This window comes from Myotis brandtii, unplaced genomic scaffold (genome assembly GCF_000412655.1).
Source record: "Myotis brandtii unplaced genomic scaffold, ASM41265v1 scaffold670, whole genome shotgun sequence".
Classification (NCBI taxonomy): Eukaryota; Metazoa; Chordata; class Mammalia; order Chiroptera; family Vespertilionidae; genus Myotis; species Myotis brandtii.
Genome location: NW_005370611.1, coordinates 1,693,948 through 1,711,327, shown reverse-complemented (window position 1 = coordinate 1,711,327; position 17,380 = coordinate 1,693,948). Strand labels below are relative to the sequence as shown.

The following is a 17,380-nucleotide window of genomic DNA, read 5'->3' as shown; positions in this document are numbered from 1 at the left end:
ACATATAAATGAAAGTGTGAGCCTCTCACAGGAGAAACTGGCCCACAAGGGAGAGAAGAGTGGAGTGGTGGGAGAGGGGTGGGAGAGGGGTGGGGTCATCCCTAGAGGATTCAGATAATCTCCACTGCCAAGAGGCAGTGGTCAGTATTGGCAAGAAGATGAGAGGAAAATAAGTAGATAAATACAGGGTTTGGAGAGAAGAACGTGGCCCAGGAGACAAGGTGGGTTGGGGGTGGCTCTGGTGTTAGAAGAGGAAAGGTAAAGAGTTAGATTCATTCATTTCTGCATTCATTCCACAAATGTTTCTTGTATGAGATGAGGCTATACAGACATAGCCCTGCCCTCAGGTAAACAAATAATATGTAAGTCACAAGTTAGAAAAAGTGCTAAGAAGGAAACAAATAGGGTGTTACAGGAGAAAATCATGGGATTGGGGCTTAAAAGGATGGGAATCTATTTGAATAGACTGGTCAGAGAAGATCTCTGAGGGGTTAACAGTGAACTCAACTTGAAAGGTAAAAATGAACCAGCCACACAAAGAGAAAAAGGTGAGTGACAGAGGCTTTTGTGAAGGTCTTGAAGCAGGGGAGTCCTTGACAGATTCAAAAACTATGAATGGCTCTTCCATTTATTGAGCACCTATCATGGTCAGACCTTGGTCTAGACCTTGCCCTCTGGGTGTTAAAGCCCTTACTCCTCCCCAGCTGTGAGCAGGCATTGTTGGCACCCCACTAGTCTGATGAGGACAATGAGCTAGCATATCTGGGCCATAAAGAACCAAGGAGAGACAGCTCAGTATCAAGTTGAGGAAGTGGGCAGGGACCAGAGGGTTTCAGCAGGGAATGGGGTTGATCTGAGTTGGGTTTTTAAATGACCCCTCTGGCCGCTCATTGATAAGAGTGTGTGTGTGTGTGTGTGTGTGTGTGTGTGTGTGTGTGTTGGGGGTGGGGGTGGGGGTAAGGCATTTAGAAGGCATTTCAGGCTCCAGGCAAGAGTAGATGCGGATGGGCCAGGGAGGTGGCAGAGAGGATGGTGGGAAATGGTGGACTCAAGGCATGTTTTGGCCGCACTGAGATTTGAAAGGCAGCCAGACAGTGAGGACACAGAAAGAAAACACATGGACTCAAACCTGACACAGGCTGCCTTCTACGAAAGAGAAGGCAGAGAGAGTTGAGAAATAGGCATCTTGAAATTGGAAGATTTCCAGGCACCTAACCAGGATCCTGCCTCGCTGACAATATAAGAATGAAATACCCATTGCCTATATGTTGTGGGGTGGCTGCCCTAATTCTGCTCATGTTTTTTGTTTATTTGTTAAATGGATACACACACACACCCACCCCTCCTATCCACTGAGCACTTAGAAACAGTCGCCAAGTAAGGCTTCCTTCTGGGACCAGGGAAGTCGCCATGCAAGGAAGAGAGACAGACCTGCTACCAGAAAATGCAGTTACACACACACACACACACACACACACACACACACACACACACGAAGACAGAGTGAGGGGCAGCAGGGCCAGCTGACCTCACGCCAGTCACTAACCCTGCCCCAGGCCTGCAGGACACTCACACACTCGGGAACTTTCGGAGCCCGGAAACGCAGAGCACAGTTTATTTTCTGAACAAGGCCCGCAGAAGGAAGCAAAGGATAAACAGGGACCGAATGTTTTAATTATTTGAGATGGTTTCCACCCCCAACACCATTCTCCAAATCTTAAAAGAACGAGGGTCAGGGAGGACGTATGGGAAAAGGTTTTCCTTCAGCCCTGGGCCGTCCAGGCTCGCCACCGCCCAGCGCTCCCAGTTCCACGGTGGCTCCTGGACGGGAGCCGCTGTGCCCGTGGCTGTTTGGTGACTTTGGCCAGAGCTGGGCGCCGGAGCCTGGTGCGCTTTCCCAGCCGCGTCTGGAACTGCCCTCGGCCTCAGAACAGTAGCCACAGTGGGCTCTCCAGGGACGGCCTCTGAGTTTCATGCGATCCAGTGCTTCATCTGGCTTTTATAGAGAACAGGGTCCTGACCCGGGATGGAAGAGAGCACAGCCTTGTTAGCAAACTGTCCGGGGAGAGCTCTAAGGAAAACGAATGTGGTGGAGAAGGGGCCGGAGGAGCTGAAGGCACACAGGCCCTTCGCGGGCTCCCTGGGTGTGGCCTTCGGACAAGAAAATCAAGTCCAGATACCTCGGGGAGACCGAGAGGAGGGGACAAACCTGTCATGGGGAAAAATAACCGCTAATGTGATAAAATGCGAGTGGCTACGCCAAGCCATGGCCCGTCGAAGATCTCAGGAAACGCAGCTCAGAAAAAGTCCAAAAGTCCTCCAGTGTGAGGTAATGAGGCGCGCCTAATTATATTCCAGAAAGAAGCAGCAAGGAGTGCTTTCAGAGCCTTCCCCCTCTCCCGCCCCTCGCGAACGAGTCCAAATCCCGACCGGGGAGACACCGTTATTTCAGGGAAAGTGAGGAATTTCCGAGAGCATCACGGGAAACCAGGTTGTGGTTTTCCCAGAACTGATAAAAAACCACCGCACAAACCCTTCCCCGCCTGCTCTCTCCTCCCCTCCCCAAGAAGACTCCCATCAGGAAACAGCAGGGGGAGGAAGAAAAAAAAGAAAAAGCCAAAAACAGACAGGCAGCCCCACCATGAGAAATCCAGGCAGTCGGAATGACATCTGACACCGCCAGGCCACAGCTGAAGAACAAGGGAAAAGTTTTAGGGTGACTGTCACTGACCCATAGTCTCTCACTCCTAACCTTGCTCTCCAACATATGTTTCTCATTTCCTTGCTTATAGCTGGTCCAAGCTAATGATATGTGTTTTGGCCGGGATCCCGTGCTTGGCATACAGCCGGTCTTGTTCTCATTGTCCGGGCTACTTACAGAAACCTCTTTCTCTGTCTCTTTCTCTCTCTCAAAAAAAACCGGCTCTGAAGAACAGTAAGTATGCAAAGCAGCCCCCGTGTCTGTACAGCTACCATCTTGAACAGGGCCCCTCTACCCTAACACACCCCATCAATAAAGTCCGAGCAGACTGCCCACGGGTGAGGGGTACGTTCAACACAAAAGCAGTGGAAATTCAAACAAATTGGCCCATTAGAGTCTCACACGGCTATAAATACAGCTCGGCCCGGGCTATTTTGAGGGACGGTGGCATGGGAAAGTTCGGCCTGGAATCTTGACTTTGTCAGAAGAGACGGATCTCTCCCAAGACATGGGAAGAAGACGGAGCACTGGGCGGGCAGGAGGAAGGAGGGCACGGGGCCTGGTCAGTTCCTGGCGAGGGTGAAAGTGGGTGGGGGAGACGCAGCCGGGCCCTGCCCCGGCCTCCTCTGGGCCTGCCGGCCTCCACGTGAGAGGCCCAGGCCCTGGTGTCACTCAGCGCGTCCGTAACCTCTAGAAAAGCTGAACATGCCCTTTTGCTCCTCGGGGGTCAGTGGACCATTTGACTCTTCCTGAAGGAGCAGGCAGGCCCTCGGAGGAAGGCTGGGAACCAGCGTGAGCTAGCAGGGTGGGCAGGCCCCGGCTGCACCCCGCACCTCCAGCTGCCCCAGAAGGGAATCGTGAGGGGCCTTTTTCACCGCTCAGACCCCAAAGTGTGACATTCAGTACATATATATTATGAAATCAGGGTGCAGTCACGTGGGTTTTAGGAAATAGGGCCCATAATGTGTTAGCAAATTATGTGAGCAGAGAATGTGTGTGCAACATTGAGAGCTGCTCCACGCTTCCCGTCAGGGTGTGTCAGCAGATAGCAGCAATGAACTGCTACCAGTGGGGATGGGTAAACACAGAGAAACATAGAATACACATGTACCTCTGCATGCGTACCTGCCCACTTCTGGGCAGGTCGCTGCTGGGTCTGCGCGGCCACCCTGTCTCCCTGGACCTCTGTCAATTTCTGCTCAGAAAGCACCCCCAGGACAACTGTGGATTTACTCAGTCAGTTGGAGCGCCTACTGGATACCAAGCACGGTGGGAGGTAGGGGTAACAGACACAGCCTGACCTCTGGGTCTCTCAGCCCCAGGAGTGCATTTGATCTGTCCCTGGACCCTATAGCCGTCCTGACCGCACATCCCAGTTGGCCCGGGACAGCCCCGTTTATGTCTATTGTCCCTGGGTAATTATTAATAGCGCTTCTCTTCACTCTCCCAAGTGCCCCAGTTTGGATGATAAATTATAGGGTTACTCTATCCAGAGTCCCTTTTTAAAGAATGCTTTTTTTGGTATGAAACCCAATACACAAAGAAAAGTACAAAAATATAGCACCCTCTGTTTTCGAGGCTCTTTGGAACTTGCAAAAGTCAAGACAGGGTTCCCAAACCATCAAGAAAATGGCTTTAGCAGATTAAATTTTAATTAGTTCAAGAACAGGCTCCACTGTTCTGGGCTTGACTCCTTGCCACGCGCTGCCGTTGATTCTGTCGTCGCCGACATTGTTGGCTCTTAATTTTCCATGATGCGTCTGAACCTGAGGGACTGCCCACTTCCACCAGCACGGGGACAGCTGGAGCACATGAGGGCGCTTGTCCCCGGGAAGGGAAGAGCCAACACAGGTTACCATGACAACACTCTTTCCTGAAAATCTCTGACTGACACTTCCTGGGGAGACAGGAAGTAAGGACAGGAAGACACCGAGGTCACTCTCTTCCCATGCCGAGCCTTCCCCACCTCCCAGGCCGGTCTGCCAGCTGAACTTTTCTAGCTCAGCCTTTTTGCTTCCATTCCCATCAGCAAAGCTGCCCTGGGGGCGAAAGCAACCAACTGCTTCTGTCCCCGTCTTATCATCCAGCCCATGGAACCCCCAAACCGTCCAACCACAAGCCACACAGAAGTACCTAGTGAGGTCAAGATGCTTCAAAGGTGACGAGGTTGATTCCAAAGTAAAAAATAACCAGCTTAAGGACTGTCTACACTTTTGTAATCAATATTATGACATTAATAACCATTCAACCAATGTTCTTGAGCACCTACGTCCCAGGCCCTGTGCTAGGAATTAGAGGTAGAGTATTGAGCAAAATGGACATGGCTCCTGCCATCTCAGAGTTTACAGTGTCCTGAGGGACACAGACATTAAAGGGGTAATCCCACAATAAATACGTAACTACAGATGGCAGTACGTACTGCACTGAAGGGGTAATCCCACAATAAATACGTAACTACAGATGGCAGTAAGTACTGCAAAGGAAAAGTACAGAGTATACGCGTAAGTACAACAGGGACCTGATGTCCACTTGGACAAGTCAGGGAAAGCCCTAATAAAACGACTGTAATCTAGGATCTGAGTGATAAGTAGGAAGTAGGCAAATAAATCCATTCACATCAAGAGTCCAGAAGAAATCTTTTCCTTCAAGACCAGAAGAGTTGACTTTCAAACCTGCAAATTTATAACCAGCTTCAAGAATATTACAAGGGGCCCGGCCAGTGTGGCTCAGTTGGTTGGAGCATATTTCTGTACACCGAAAGGTTGCCGGCTTGATTCCTAGTCCAGGCACATACCTAGGTCGCGGTTCAATCCCCAGTACTGGAGGCAACCGGTTGATGTCTCTCCCACATTGATGTCTCTTTCTCTCTCTCCCTCTCTCCCTCTCCCTCTCCTCTCTCTAAAATCAGTCAAAAACATATCCTCAGGTGAGAATTAAAAGGCAATAATAATAATACAAGGGGGTAATAATACCTCATTTCTAGATTGTTAATTGTGTGTGATGCTCCTAGTGCAGTCCTTTGAATGCAGAAAGTGCTCAGAACATGGCATCCATCTCTCTGGAGGTGTTTTAGCAAATGTAGGGTCTCTTATCTGAATTCCCAACACCTAACACAATTCAAAGTATCACTACCGTGTCCGTACTTTTATGTATTAAGTGTTCGCTGTACATTGAATGAAGGAAGGAGTTCATGAACAAATGACCTAACTGTTACAGGATATTTCCTACGGACCAGGCACCGTGCCAGGTACTTTCACAAATATCCTCTCATTTCATCACCATGACATTATCACACCTTTCTCAAGGCTGGGATTCTGATGGGCAGACTTAAACAATAGCTCTGAAAATAATTTCAACCCATAACCCTCGTGAAGTTTGGAGAAGCAGATAAGGGTTTGGAAAAGGCACTTTCAGGAGTATTTTTAAATGGCAAGGGAAGATGCATACCTGTGAAAGGAAAAGAGACAAATGCTCCAAAGTAGAAACAGGATGAGAAAGAGGCTTCACAGTGGGGTGAGAGGGCTGGGCAGCGTTGCTAAAACCCAGAGAAGAGTTTGAGCCCCTGCAACAGCAGCAGAATGTTGTATAGATGAAAATGAGGCAACTGGATTCTGTGGTCCTTGTTCCAAGTGTGCTGGACACACTCCCCTAATTTTAGGGAGGGGATTGGGGTTGGAGAGTGGGGAGAGAAGAGAATTTGAGCTCAGAGGAGCATTTAAGTGCAGGGAACCTTCAGAAATGGTCATTGAAAAGCCTGGCCTTTATGGGACAAAGTGGTCATAGGGCCACTTTTTGAAACAAAGGTAACGAGAGGAAGTGTGAACTCAGAAGGAGCTCTGAATCTCACTGGTTTGAGAAAGGATCTTGGGTAAGGAAGGAAACTAAGCAAGTGATTTTATATTTTAAGAGGTTCCTCTAGTCTAAAAGAGGCAAATCTTAACGGTGAACGATTTAGACAAAAGAAAACTTAAGCAGAGGTAGGAGTTTTATTTCATCAAAGAAGCATAGACTCGTATTAGGGTCAGAAACCTCTACATTTTAGGAACGACCCAGATTAAACTGGGGGTGGATGGGAAAGGAAAATATCTGAGAAGGTCCAAGGGGGTAGGGAAAACCCAACGGCAAAAGTAATTGCGCCTTGCAGGAGCGCTCCTGCTGCAGAGGGTTTCTGCAGAACCGGACGTGGGTTTGAACTCGGTGCTCTTTGGTGGAATCCTGGCAGTTCCTTGAGATGGTGACAAGCCCATAATTGTCCTGGCTTTATTGTTTTCCCTCCGCAAACCTATTTGTGAAAGGGCCATAAAATCGTCTTACCCAGCGCTCTCCGTTTCAGGAAATGTGATCCGCGGCACACCGGGGGGAATGATTTTACTTTCTTCCTATTTTGCGGCATCTCGGCCCAAGGTCAGCACCGAAATGGTTAAAATATCAGCACATTTCACTGGTCTTGGGTTACTCATAAACATTCAGCAAAGCAATTTCACTCAATCGCACATATTAACTGCTTAAGTTCTTTTCTCTGAGGATGTGGACTGTTATTTTATGCCAAAAGTCCTGTAATTAAGTTTGACATAAGCGCATGGATTAAATATGTGGTTGGGGTGGGGGGTGGGGGGAGAGACAGGGAATGGAAGGTTTTCTCCCCTCGCCTTTATGCCATATGGAGACTGTAACCAAATAATGTGCAAAAATTTTTTAAGAGAATTTCCAATCTTATTACTCAGTGTTGTTTATCAGGTAAGTCTTAAGGCCAGTGTAGTAACAAAACCAGTTATTCTTTCCCCCAATTTTGCAATAAGATCAACAAAAGAATGTTACCCATTCAAGAACCCCAGACACCGCTTAGTGAAGTCTTTATAAGGCAGAGAACCGAACAGCTAGAACCTCTTCTGATGGGCAAGTGACTGTGGCTATGGTTTGGCGCGAACTTCTCCAAGGGATCTGAGTCAGGGATGCGCTGGAAATGCTGAACCCATGAGGAGGGCACTGTGACTTGCGTCGCTTTTTCAATTATGTTCAGGGACGTGGCATTCAGAGGTGCTTCGTTCTGCTTTTAACATGTCCAGATTCCCCCCGTTTGAAGGGTCCTGAGGTAACTCTGAAAAGGCTCAAATCATCGAAGCAACAAATAACAAATTTACTTTCCATTTCTAGCCATATTCATGAAGGTTTCTTGTGGTTTGAGAGAGGAATGCTCTTGTTCCTCCCTCCCTAAAAACAGCTGAAAATAGCTTTTTCAAATGTTTGAAAGAGAAAACATCCTCCTTGAGTTTCCCCCAAATCCCCAATCAGAGGAGCACACAGGAGATTAACCCTCCAGGGCAGTTAGGCGGCAGCCACCGCCCGCTTCCCTCCCGGGGAATTTGTTCCCAGGCTCCTGCCCAGTCCCAGGTCTTTGTTGCTCTTCTTTTTACTGGTGTCACTGAGTTGACTGCCTTCTCGGTGGCTTGGTCCTGCCATACCTTCCTGAAAGCAACAAGAAGCGTTATCCAAGTCACTGCCAGGCTCATAGTCTTTTTCTTTTTCTAATAATTTTATTGATTTCAGAGAGGAAGGGGGAGGGAGAGAGAGATAGAAGCATCAATGATGAGAGAGACTCTGTCAGCTGCCTCCTGCATGCCCCACACTGGAGATCAAGCCAGCAACCCGGGCACGTGCCCTGACCGGGAATCGAACCGTGATCTTCTGGTTCATAGGTTGATGCTCAACCACTGAGCCACGCCAGCCAGGGCAGGCTCATGCTCTTTATACTTGGGCATGATTCTGGAAAATTCCCTGGCAGTCATGCCTGGCTACCTTCTGATTGGTCTCCATTTCTATGCACTGGACTCTGAATCTTTGCCTTTTGGAGGCCACAGTCCAGGCTGCTCTTAACATGGGTGTTGGAAGCTCCATCGACCTCCATGTTGCGCTCACTCCTCCAGCAGGCATCTGGCCATTTCAGCATGCCCACTTTCATGTTATCATAGGTGGCTCAAACTGAGCACAGTGTTGAGATAAAGCCTTGAAATTTGCTACACAGCGGTGAGAATAATTTATTTAGACTCAGTACAACCTTCTATATCCTCTGTAACTGGGGGGACTATCTGCCACATGGTTCAAAAGCCCATCCCAAGCCCGCCAGGAATAATCTTGTTTCTTAGTTTATCTTTCTAGTTGTATAACTTCTATTTCTGCTCATTAAATTACATAAGCCTGTTACTAGGCCCATCGCCTTAATGTATTCCAGGCATTCTGAACTGTGCTGTGCTCTTCTGTATTATCCCCCAATTTGGTACAAAATATAATTACCTTCGACTCTACTATCCATGTCATTGTTGGGAATTGTCTGGTTCTCTTAAGTGGCTTTCACTTTTTTTAAAATATATATTTTAGGTAGGTCTTTTTATTCCCAAACTTTACTCTCCAGAGGGGCCAAGACCGGGAATGAAATGCATGCCGCTGCCCCAGAGCTGGACTCCTGGTCTGGTCAGGAGGGGTGGGAAGAAAAGACTCTTGTGGGTTGCTACTCTTTGAGTCTAGTCCAGCGACTTTAATTAATGAACTGACTCAGGCCACTCTGAGAGAGGTGGGTACATTCCTCTTTCTAACAGCATCTGGTTGCATTTTCCACGGACCCATGTCTGCCATTTTCTTCTGTCCATGTCTGATTCCTCCCTAACAACTCCAGGAAAGAGCGAAAGTTGGGCAAGGACAGATGTCGCCATAGATTCCCCACTGCTCCTGAGCCAAGAACCTGGTTCAGTACACACTTGTCAAATGAAACTATCTTATGGGAAAATGGTGTATTTACTGTGAATAGATGAATTTAAGCAACCGATCCGTGCCGGATGCCCTGAAGAGTTAAATCAGAGGAGAGAGGCGTGTTGTCTCTGTGGAATGAGAGACGGCCATCTGCACATCAAATACCCAAGTGTAGGAGAAACGTTGCCCACCGATCACTGTCAGATCCTGGGGAGAAGCTATGGAAAACACCTGAAGACCACATGTTCCTGGAATCTGAGCTCTGTGTATGAATAATGCCATACAAGACCAGGAACATGAGTAGCCCAGCCCACCTCTTTCCTAAGGACATAGTCATAACTCTGAATCCACAGACAGCTCTCCTTCTTTAGAGGCAACTCTTATCATTATCCTTGAATTTAAAATGATTTCACTATTGTTTTCCATTTAGATTAATCTGAAAATAAATATTTTTATCTGTGGAAATATTATACTCCAGGCTCAGGTAGAATCGTGGTTAAGAGCAGCAGTACTGATATCCTTTCTTTCTTAGGCTCATGATGAGAGAGAGGCCAACTTGAAAGAGGCAGTTAGGGGTGAGATTATGATAGCAGTAATAAGGGACATGAGGATAGAAAAAGGAATTTATTTTTAACCAGCTCCAGAGATTATAAAAAAAGGCTGTGAGGTGAAGAAAAGAAAGGGATGGGAAACTATATCTGCCAAGCCCGGCTTGGAGTTCTCCTCTGTTGGACCTTGCTCATAATAGCTAGAATGAGAACCATTGATTGCTTCCCCTGAAATTGGTCCACAAACACATTAGAAGCAAACCTTTACAAAGATCACATGACTATTATGGAAAACTTGATAAGACTCTTCTTAACCAACCAGAAAGAGAGTTGTCCTTGTGTAATAGATAATAATCATATATCCAAACAGTGCCTTATATTTAAGGAACAATGTCCCTGGTATTGGAGCTTAAAGGGGAAAAATAAGAAGTTTGGTACAGCTTTTGCCATGCACCCCAAAACCAAATAGCTTAAAACAGTAAATCCTTATTCAGGACTCTGTGGGTAGGCTGGACAGTGCACCTGGTCTGAGTTGGCTTGACAAAAATAGATAAGCAAGAATGGCCTCACTCCCGTGGCTGCCAGTAGCCCCACTGTCAGCTGAAGTGATTCTCTCACCCTTCATAGCTTAGCCTGGTCTTCTTCCCATGGTGGCCTCGGGCTTTCCAAGGGCAGCAAGAGAACCAGACTTGATGCATAAGCATTTTTCAAACCTGTGCTTGTGTCGTATTTGCTATGGTGCTGTTGGCCAAAGGAAGTCACATGGCCAGACCACAGTCTTGGGAGGCACTGCTCAAGGGCATAGATAGTATGTGTGACCATTTTCATTCCCACAGCAATAGATGTCAGATAATTCATGCACTCTAAAGGAAGTGATGGTGATCTACTTAATTCTGCTTAAAGACTCTGGAAGAATAAGGGTCAATATTGGGCTAACACTGTACTCATCTACATGTGAACATTTGAACTATTGTGAAAGACATGCATAAATCTATATTACTGATAATACAGTTTTTTAAAGGAGGAGATGGGGTGGGAGAGGTAGAGAGAGGAAAAAAAGTGAAGGAAGGAAGAGAAGAAAGGAGCAGAATGGGAGGAAGGAAGGAGAGAGAGGGAAGGAGGAAGGGAATCATATCTTTCTTAGCATATCCAATTTCATTACTTTGTGTTGACAGAACACTACCAATCTTATAGATATCCTAAGCTTTTTGATTGTCATTAGTTGTCTTGTACAGTAGCGTCCTCTTTCCTGAACTCTGACGTGGTCAGATTTCAGCCTGTGCAGAGGTGCTCGGGTTGGATGTCCAGCCCCTTCAGGGAACAGAAGCCCGAGTTTCCATCCACACAGTGGTCAGTGCTTATGCTGCTGGCCCTGCCTTGGAAAGACCAAAGATGCAGACCAGCAACGCCCCATTCCTAGGACATAATTGATGTGCTGTTAATTTTTTTCATCAACAAAGGATTACCAAAATACCACATGATTTCCTTCAAAAATGTGACCCTCCCTTTCCTGTCTCATTTTTCTTTTCCTGGATCTGAATGTGGTTTCCATTGGCCTCATGAAAATAGTTATTTCTGCTCATTTTCCTCGACTTGTCTCAGCTCCGTGATCTCAAGGCGTCCAGAAATGCTAAAGCAAACTCTGAGTACAAACGTAAGGGGCTGCTTCTCTCGCTCAGAGCTTCTCTGAAACACTCCTCCTCCTTGCGAGGCCAGTGTTCCTCTGTGTCCCACAGCAAACCTCGTGGTGTTATAAAAAGCCAATAACTAAATAATGCCATAGGAATCTTAATGACCAGGGTCATTTAGCCAACAACATTACACAGTTTTTTCCTCTTAGAATTCAAGCATTTAAAATTACAAATATCCCATCCAATTCACATTTAATTACCACTGTTCAAACTTAAAGAACTTTCTCATTTTCAATTATGTGCAATTGGAAATAATGAACTACTGCTGAGGGATAGCCAATTGACTCCTTTTTTAAGGGGGAGCAGGGAAGTGACATAATTGTTGTCTCTTTCTAATAAAAGTTCTATTGTCAACTGGCCACTTCTTTATTAAACATCCCAGGTCAATTTCTCCACATTTATCACCAACCAAGAATGAAATTAACCTGTGACGGGCCCTGACGTGTGATTTGACTGTTGAGACCATAGTTTCCAGCACAGAAATCCATGCTGAGGGTTAAACTGAGCAAGAATGGCAGAGGGCATTCTAAGTGAGAACTGTCATGGAAAAGCTGGGCTTAGCGGTCACCACCAACTCAAATAGACTTGGAGCTACTCTGCACCCTCTGCCGGGTGAGGAAAGGGAATTGAGGTTGGGGGGTGCCAGCACCTTTGGCTTCTGAATGATTCCACTCGTGCCTGGTCCTCCTTCCTGGGAAAGCCTGGAGTCGGGCACACCTGGCCGTGCTGAGGAGCGTGGCTGCTGAGAAGGCCGGCCTGAGAGCAGCCTGACCTGTCTCCGTGACCCATGGGGGGGTTCATGGCAGTGCTGTCTGAAGATCCCTTTCAGTTTGCTCTGCAAGCTAGTCCATTGTCTCCCAGGATCATCTTTTCAAAAGAACAAAACACACACATTTCTTTTAGTCTTAAAATCACTTCTTTAAATGGGAACTACTCGCCTACCTGTCGAGTAGCTCTTATAACAAGCCTGACTCTTGCATTACCAAAAACAAAGTTTATATATATAAGTATGTGTGGTGTGGTATAAACAGAGGCAGTCATAAATAGGTTAATAATAATAATAAATACAATAAGTAATAACTAAGTAATAATACAAGAATAAACGGTTTTTGCAGACTCATAACTGTAAACCTACGTTTGCCTGCCCTGTAGATACGGGGTGTGTGTGCGTGTGTGTGTATTTTATATAATGACTAGAGGTCTGGTGCACGAAATTCATGCATGGGGGGGGGTGTCCCTCAGCCGAGCCTGCACCCTCTCCAATCTGGGACCCCTTGAGGGATGTCCGACATCCCTCTCACGATCCAGGACTGCTAGCTCCCAACTGCTCATCTGCCTGCCTGACTGATTGCCCCTAACCGCTTCTGCCTACCAGCCTGATCACCCCCTAACCACTCCCCTGCCAGCCGATTGCCACTAACTGCCCTCCCCTGCTAGCCCGGTTGCCCCTAACTGTCCTCCCCTGAAGGCCTGGTCACCCCCAACTGCCCTCCCCTGCTGGCCATCTTGTGTCCACATGGGGGCGGCCATATTTTTGTGTTGGAGAGATGGTCAATTTGCATATTACCTATTTATTATATAGGATATGGACCTAAAACGTGCCATTGTATCATCAGCATCATTTGAAATAGGCTGTATTTTGTCACCACTGGCGGTTCCGTCTACAGGGCAGGTTGAGGGACTGGGATAAGGACCTCGTTTTCACTCAGCTTCCTTCTGGGAAATGAGTCCTGTGTCTGGGAGGTGCTCCCAGTTTCGTGGAGGAACAGCATCCCTGACAACTGGAACCTGAAGTCCTAAGGAATGGTTTCCTTAAACGTGTGCTACTGCAGAGCAAGGGGGACTGTTTTTAATGCTTTCCATGCCGACTGCAAAAAAATATCCCTCTTTATTTATATGGTGGAATTCTGTTCATGCTTCTTCATTTCCACAGTCTTGCCTTTTAGTTAGTTTTCTAAGTGGCCTTCTCGTCACACATCTCCCTCGTTCTTCACCCATCTTCAATAAGACGAAGTTTTCTGAAGGTTGAGTGTTTTGTATCCGGCTTATACTTTTTCCCCAGAACATATTTCTACCCACCAAAATCTCAAATTGCCATGGCAACTATCAACGGGCCCTAAAATGTTGCTTTTTCTGTACTTAACCTACGCAGAGTCACCAAAAATGGCCACAAAGATTACATAAGAATTATATCCAGGGCTGAGAAAAGAACCACCGTCATTAATTTCTTTCCATTTTAGTCCATCTCGGGGGAGATTGAATGGCAAACCTACAAGGCTAATAAAGTTGTCAGGACAGACTCTTCTTGTTATCTTTCAGGCAGGGAGAGACTGTCCAGGGCTGCATGTGCCCGGCCAGTGGTGGGGGAGAGAGAAGAGGAAGTGCCGAAAAACAGAACAGGAAACAGATGGGAGATGTGATCTCTCAAAACTCCCCAAATTCTGTAAAACCTCAAACCAGCCTGGTGGCTTGAAGATTAGGACAACAGTGAGATCTCTGCCCTCACCAGAGAGAGGCCAGCCGAAGCGGGCACAGCTAGGGGTCAGTCACGGGGACACACATCCAACTGCATCCAACTGGCTACGGCTCAGCAGGGCCACAGGGAAGTGAGAAAGCGAGGCCATCGCTGAGTTCATCAGGGCGGGAGGCAAGGAGAAGGCTTCCACTCTCACAATGACGGCCTCAAAGCCAGTTCCACGGCGACAGCTAAAATCTCTGCAATCACGTGATTTGGGGTGAAGAATACTTCTTCCTTTGCTAAGAATGAAGAGGTGTTTGCTGAGATGAAGCCCAGAAGATGGGCCAGAGGGAAAGGACTCAGTTTTCCACATCTGCAGCCTTCAGGGCTCAGTGTGAGGGAGAACAGGGAGCCGCGTCTGGAATAAATGAGCTGGGGTCGTTGTCCGTGACCCCAGTGCAGAAACATCAAAGAGTACAAACGGTTTCATTAAAAATCGTCCCAAGGTGCAATTATTTGTCTAAAAATGATATACCCGAGTTCAGAGAAGGTGTCGTGGTAACGGTTGTTCAGGGTTGGAGGGAATATCCAGGCGTGGATTTTCCTTTTCTTTGCTGGCTGGGCAAGTGGGGGTCCAGGGAGTGATTGCTCCCTAACAACCAGAATGGGGAACCTGCTTCCTGAAGAGATGCTCAAATCTGACCGTCCAGCTGACCTCCTCCCAACAAAGCTGAGAGCAGAGCCATCCAAAAATCCCAGACACCCCTCCCCCGCCCAGCAACCGCATTTCACTTGTGACCTTGCACAGCCTGTGGTCAGGACAGAGCCTTTGAACACATCTCCAGAGCGGGGCGATTAGAAGGTCTTTGATTACTCAGCTCAGCTGGTCCTCTTTACTCCCCTCCCCCAGCCCCTTCACCTCACCCAGTCGCCTAGGAAGTTTGTGTGTGTGTGTGTGTGTGTGTGTGTTTTTAAAGCAACCAATTTTTTTTCTCTCTCTTTTTATTTTCCTATAGCATCCTAAACCTCAAGATGCGGGTAACACTAATCCTGATTTATTTAGCGTTTATCTGCATTATTAATTCCAATCAGGAAAAAAGAAAGTGCTCCAGGCCCTGGTTTGTATACAAAGTTTGGGTGTTTGTGAAAGGGGCCAGCAATCACTGGGAAACATATTTTCTTTAGATAGCTTTTAAATCCAAACAACTTTCTTTTCTGGTCCTGAAAATATTCCCGGAGACGGGTCCCATCCTTAACAATTTCATTTATTATTATCCCCCCCACCCCCCAGTCGATATCCTTTGAAGCTGCTTCTTGCATTAATCTGGACTTAATATGGATTTAAACATTTACAATGGAAAATAATTTAGGTTAAAAAAAATAATCTCCTTTGATAAAACTAGAATCCCCCACAACTGTCCCCATCTTTGACAGCTAGGAATGGGATGAGATTCTTGAGTATGCATATTGAGGAGAAGGAAAAGCAAGACTAACAGGGTGTGTGTTGTATTTTATATTTGTCAGCTGCTATGACTGACTGGAGATGAGTGATATCCAGGGTCTTGACTCGTTGTTTGAATGAATTCATCATCACTCAGGACGTATGAATAGTTATTTGGTGCCCAGGATAAACTAAAAATATCTTTCCTTGGAGAGAGAAGGTAGCAGCCTGCATCCGTCACTCACAAAGGGGCTTCTCCATAGCTAAGAGGGCCCAGCCCCCTTCCCACCCATCCTCGCCGTTTTTGCATTCTTGAGTCTGTTCATTTGAACAGCGCTGGAAATAGAAAGTTTACATTTCTCTGGGCAGGCCCCCGGCAAGGCCAGCGCTATCAAGGGAATTCTTCCTGGGTTTGACTCAAGCAGCTCAAGGGGATTGGAATATTTTCATGGGAATTTAAAGGAATTCAGATTAGACCTCCAAGTCTACTTTGTCAGACCTCAGCACTTGAGGCAGACCTAAAAGTGTTTTGATTTCTTGGGGACTTGCAGAATGAGGCTAGGCTGAATCCAAAAAATGCCCCTCTTCCAGGGTTGGAAAATAATGTGGCCCGGGTGCCATCACTGCTCATGCCTGTGCCCACGGCAGACATTATTAATCAATCACAACCTCCTTTCACCCTGTGCCAGGAGGTGGCTTTTTGTATCTTCTCAACACAATGCCCTGTGAGCCACCTGCAGTGCACTTCATTGGGGACATACATTGAAAGCTATTTTCGGTTCCTGCTGGGCCCTGCACTGCTCCCGGAGACTCTCAGCTGATCTCCTGGGTTTTTGTTGTTGTTTTGTGGGTTTTTGTTGTTGTTAATCCTCACCAGAGAATATTTTTCCATTGATTTTTTTTAAGAGAGAGTGGAAAGGAGGGACACAGGGAGGAGGGGCAAAGAGAGAGAGAAACATTGATGAGAGAGACATTGATTGGTTGCCTCCCTCACAAGCCCCAACAGGGGCTGGGGATTGAACCCGCAACCCAGGCACAGGTTCTTGACCAGGAATCAAACCTATAACCCTTTAGTACATAATTAAATGCTCTAACCACTTAGCAAACACCAGCAATCTCCTGGGTTTTAGCATTTCCCTTCAGTCTATCTTGTGCACTACTGCTGGCTCCTACTCTTGTTCTTGATAATATGGAGACATGGTGTTAAGAACAATTCTAGAAAGACTATAAAGACCAAGGACATGATCCCTTAGACTGCTGTAGCCTCCACAATTACCAGTACTAACCAAACCAATTGGAAACCTTTGCTCTGAAGGAGCCACCCCATTCCTTTTGCTGAGCCCCAGAAAAGCTGCCTCCTGTGGATATCCTTCCATCATCCCTCAGTCTTCGGGCCAGAATGTAATGTGGCTGGGTACTCTCCTAATCACTTTACCTCTCAGAGCCTTCTCACAGCTCTTCAGGGCCTTCCTCCCCCGTGCTCTGACCACTTCACCAGGCTCATTCCTCTCCAGCCCCTGCACGCCAGCCCCTGAAAGCCAGCCACTTGCCTTGCTCCACATGAGACGTTCCTTTCCCATCCAGGGCGCCATTCTCATGGCCACACACCCACTTTGCCCTCTAGGACATCTGCCCCAATTAACTGGCTCTCACTTTCACGCTATGCCTCTTACCACTTTTTGTCTCTATTGTACATTTTATTTTAATACTTACCTCTTTCCAAAGTAATATATTAATTGTAGAAATTTTAGAAAATATGGATATACAAAAAGTAGAAAATTAAAATAACTTATAATT

The 17,380-nt window shown here is 46.9% G+C and overlaps 1 long non-coding RNA gene across 2 annotated transcripts in view; it reads right to left on the bottom strand.

Moving 5' to 3' along the window:
* Positions 1-6,718: 6,718 nt before the first annotated feature.
* Positions 6,719-17,380, bottom strand: part of LOC106723894 — a 32,747-nt gene continuing 22,085 nt past the window's right edge. The window contains exons 3-4 of one of the 2 annotated variants that reach the window (XR_001359635.1): positions 12,334-12,551; positions 6,719-8,167 (exon numbers count right to left, since the gene is read on the bottom strand). This is a non-coding gene — a long non-coding RNA (uncharacterized LOC106723894). Of the gene's footprint in view, positions 8,168-11,094; positions 11,410-12,333; positions 12,552-17,380 lie in introns of those variants that run through there. The other variant, XR_001359636.1, reaches the window with a different exon arrangement.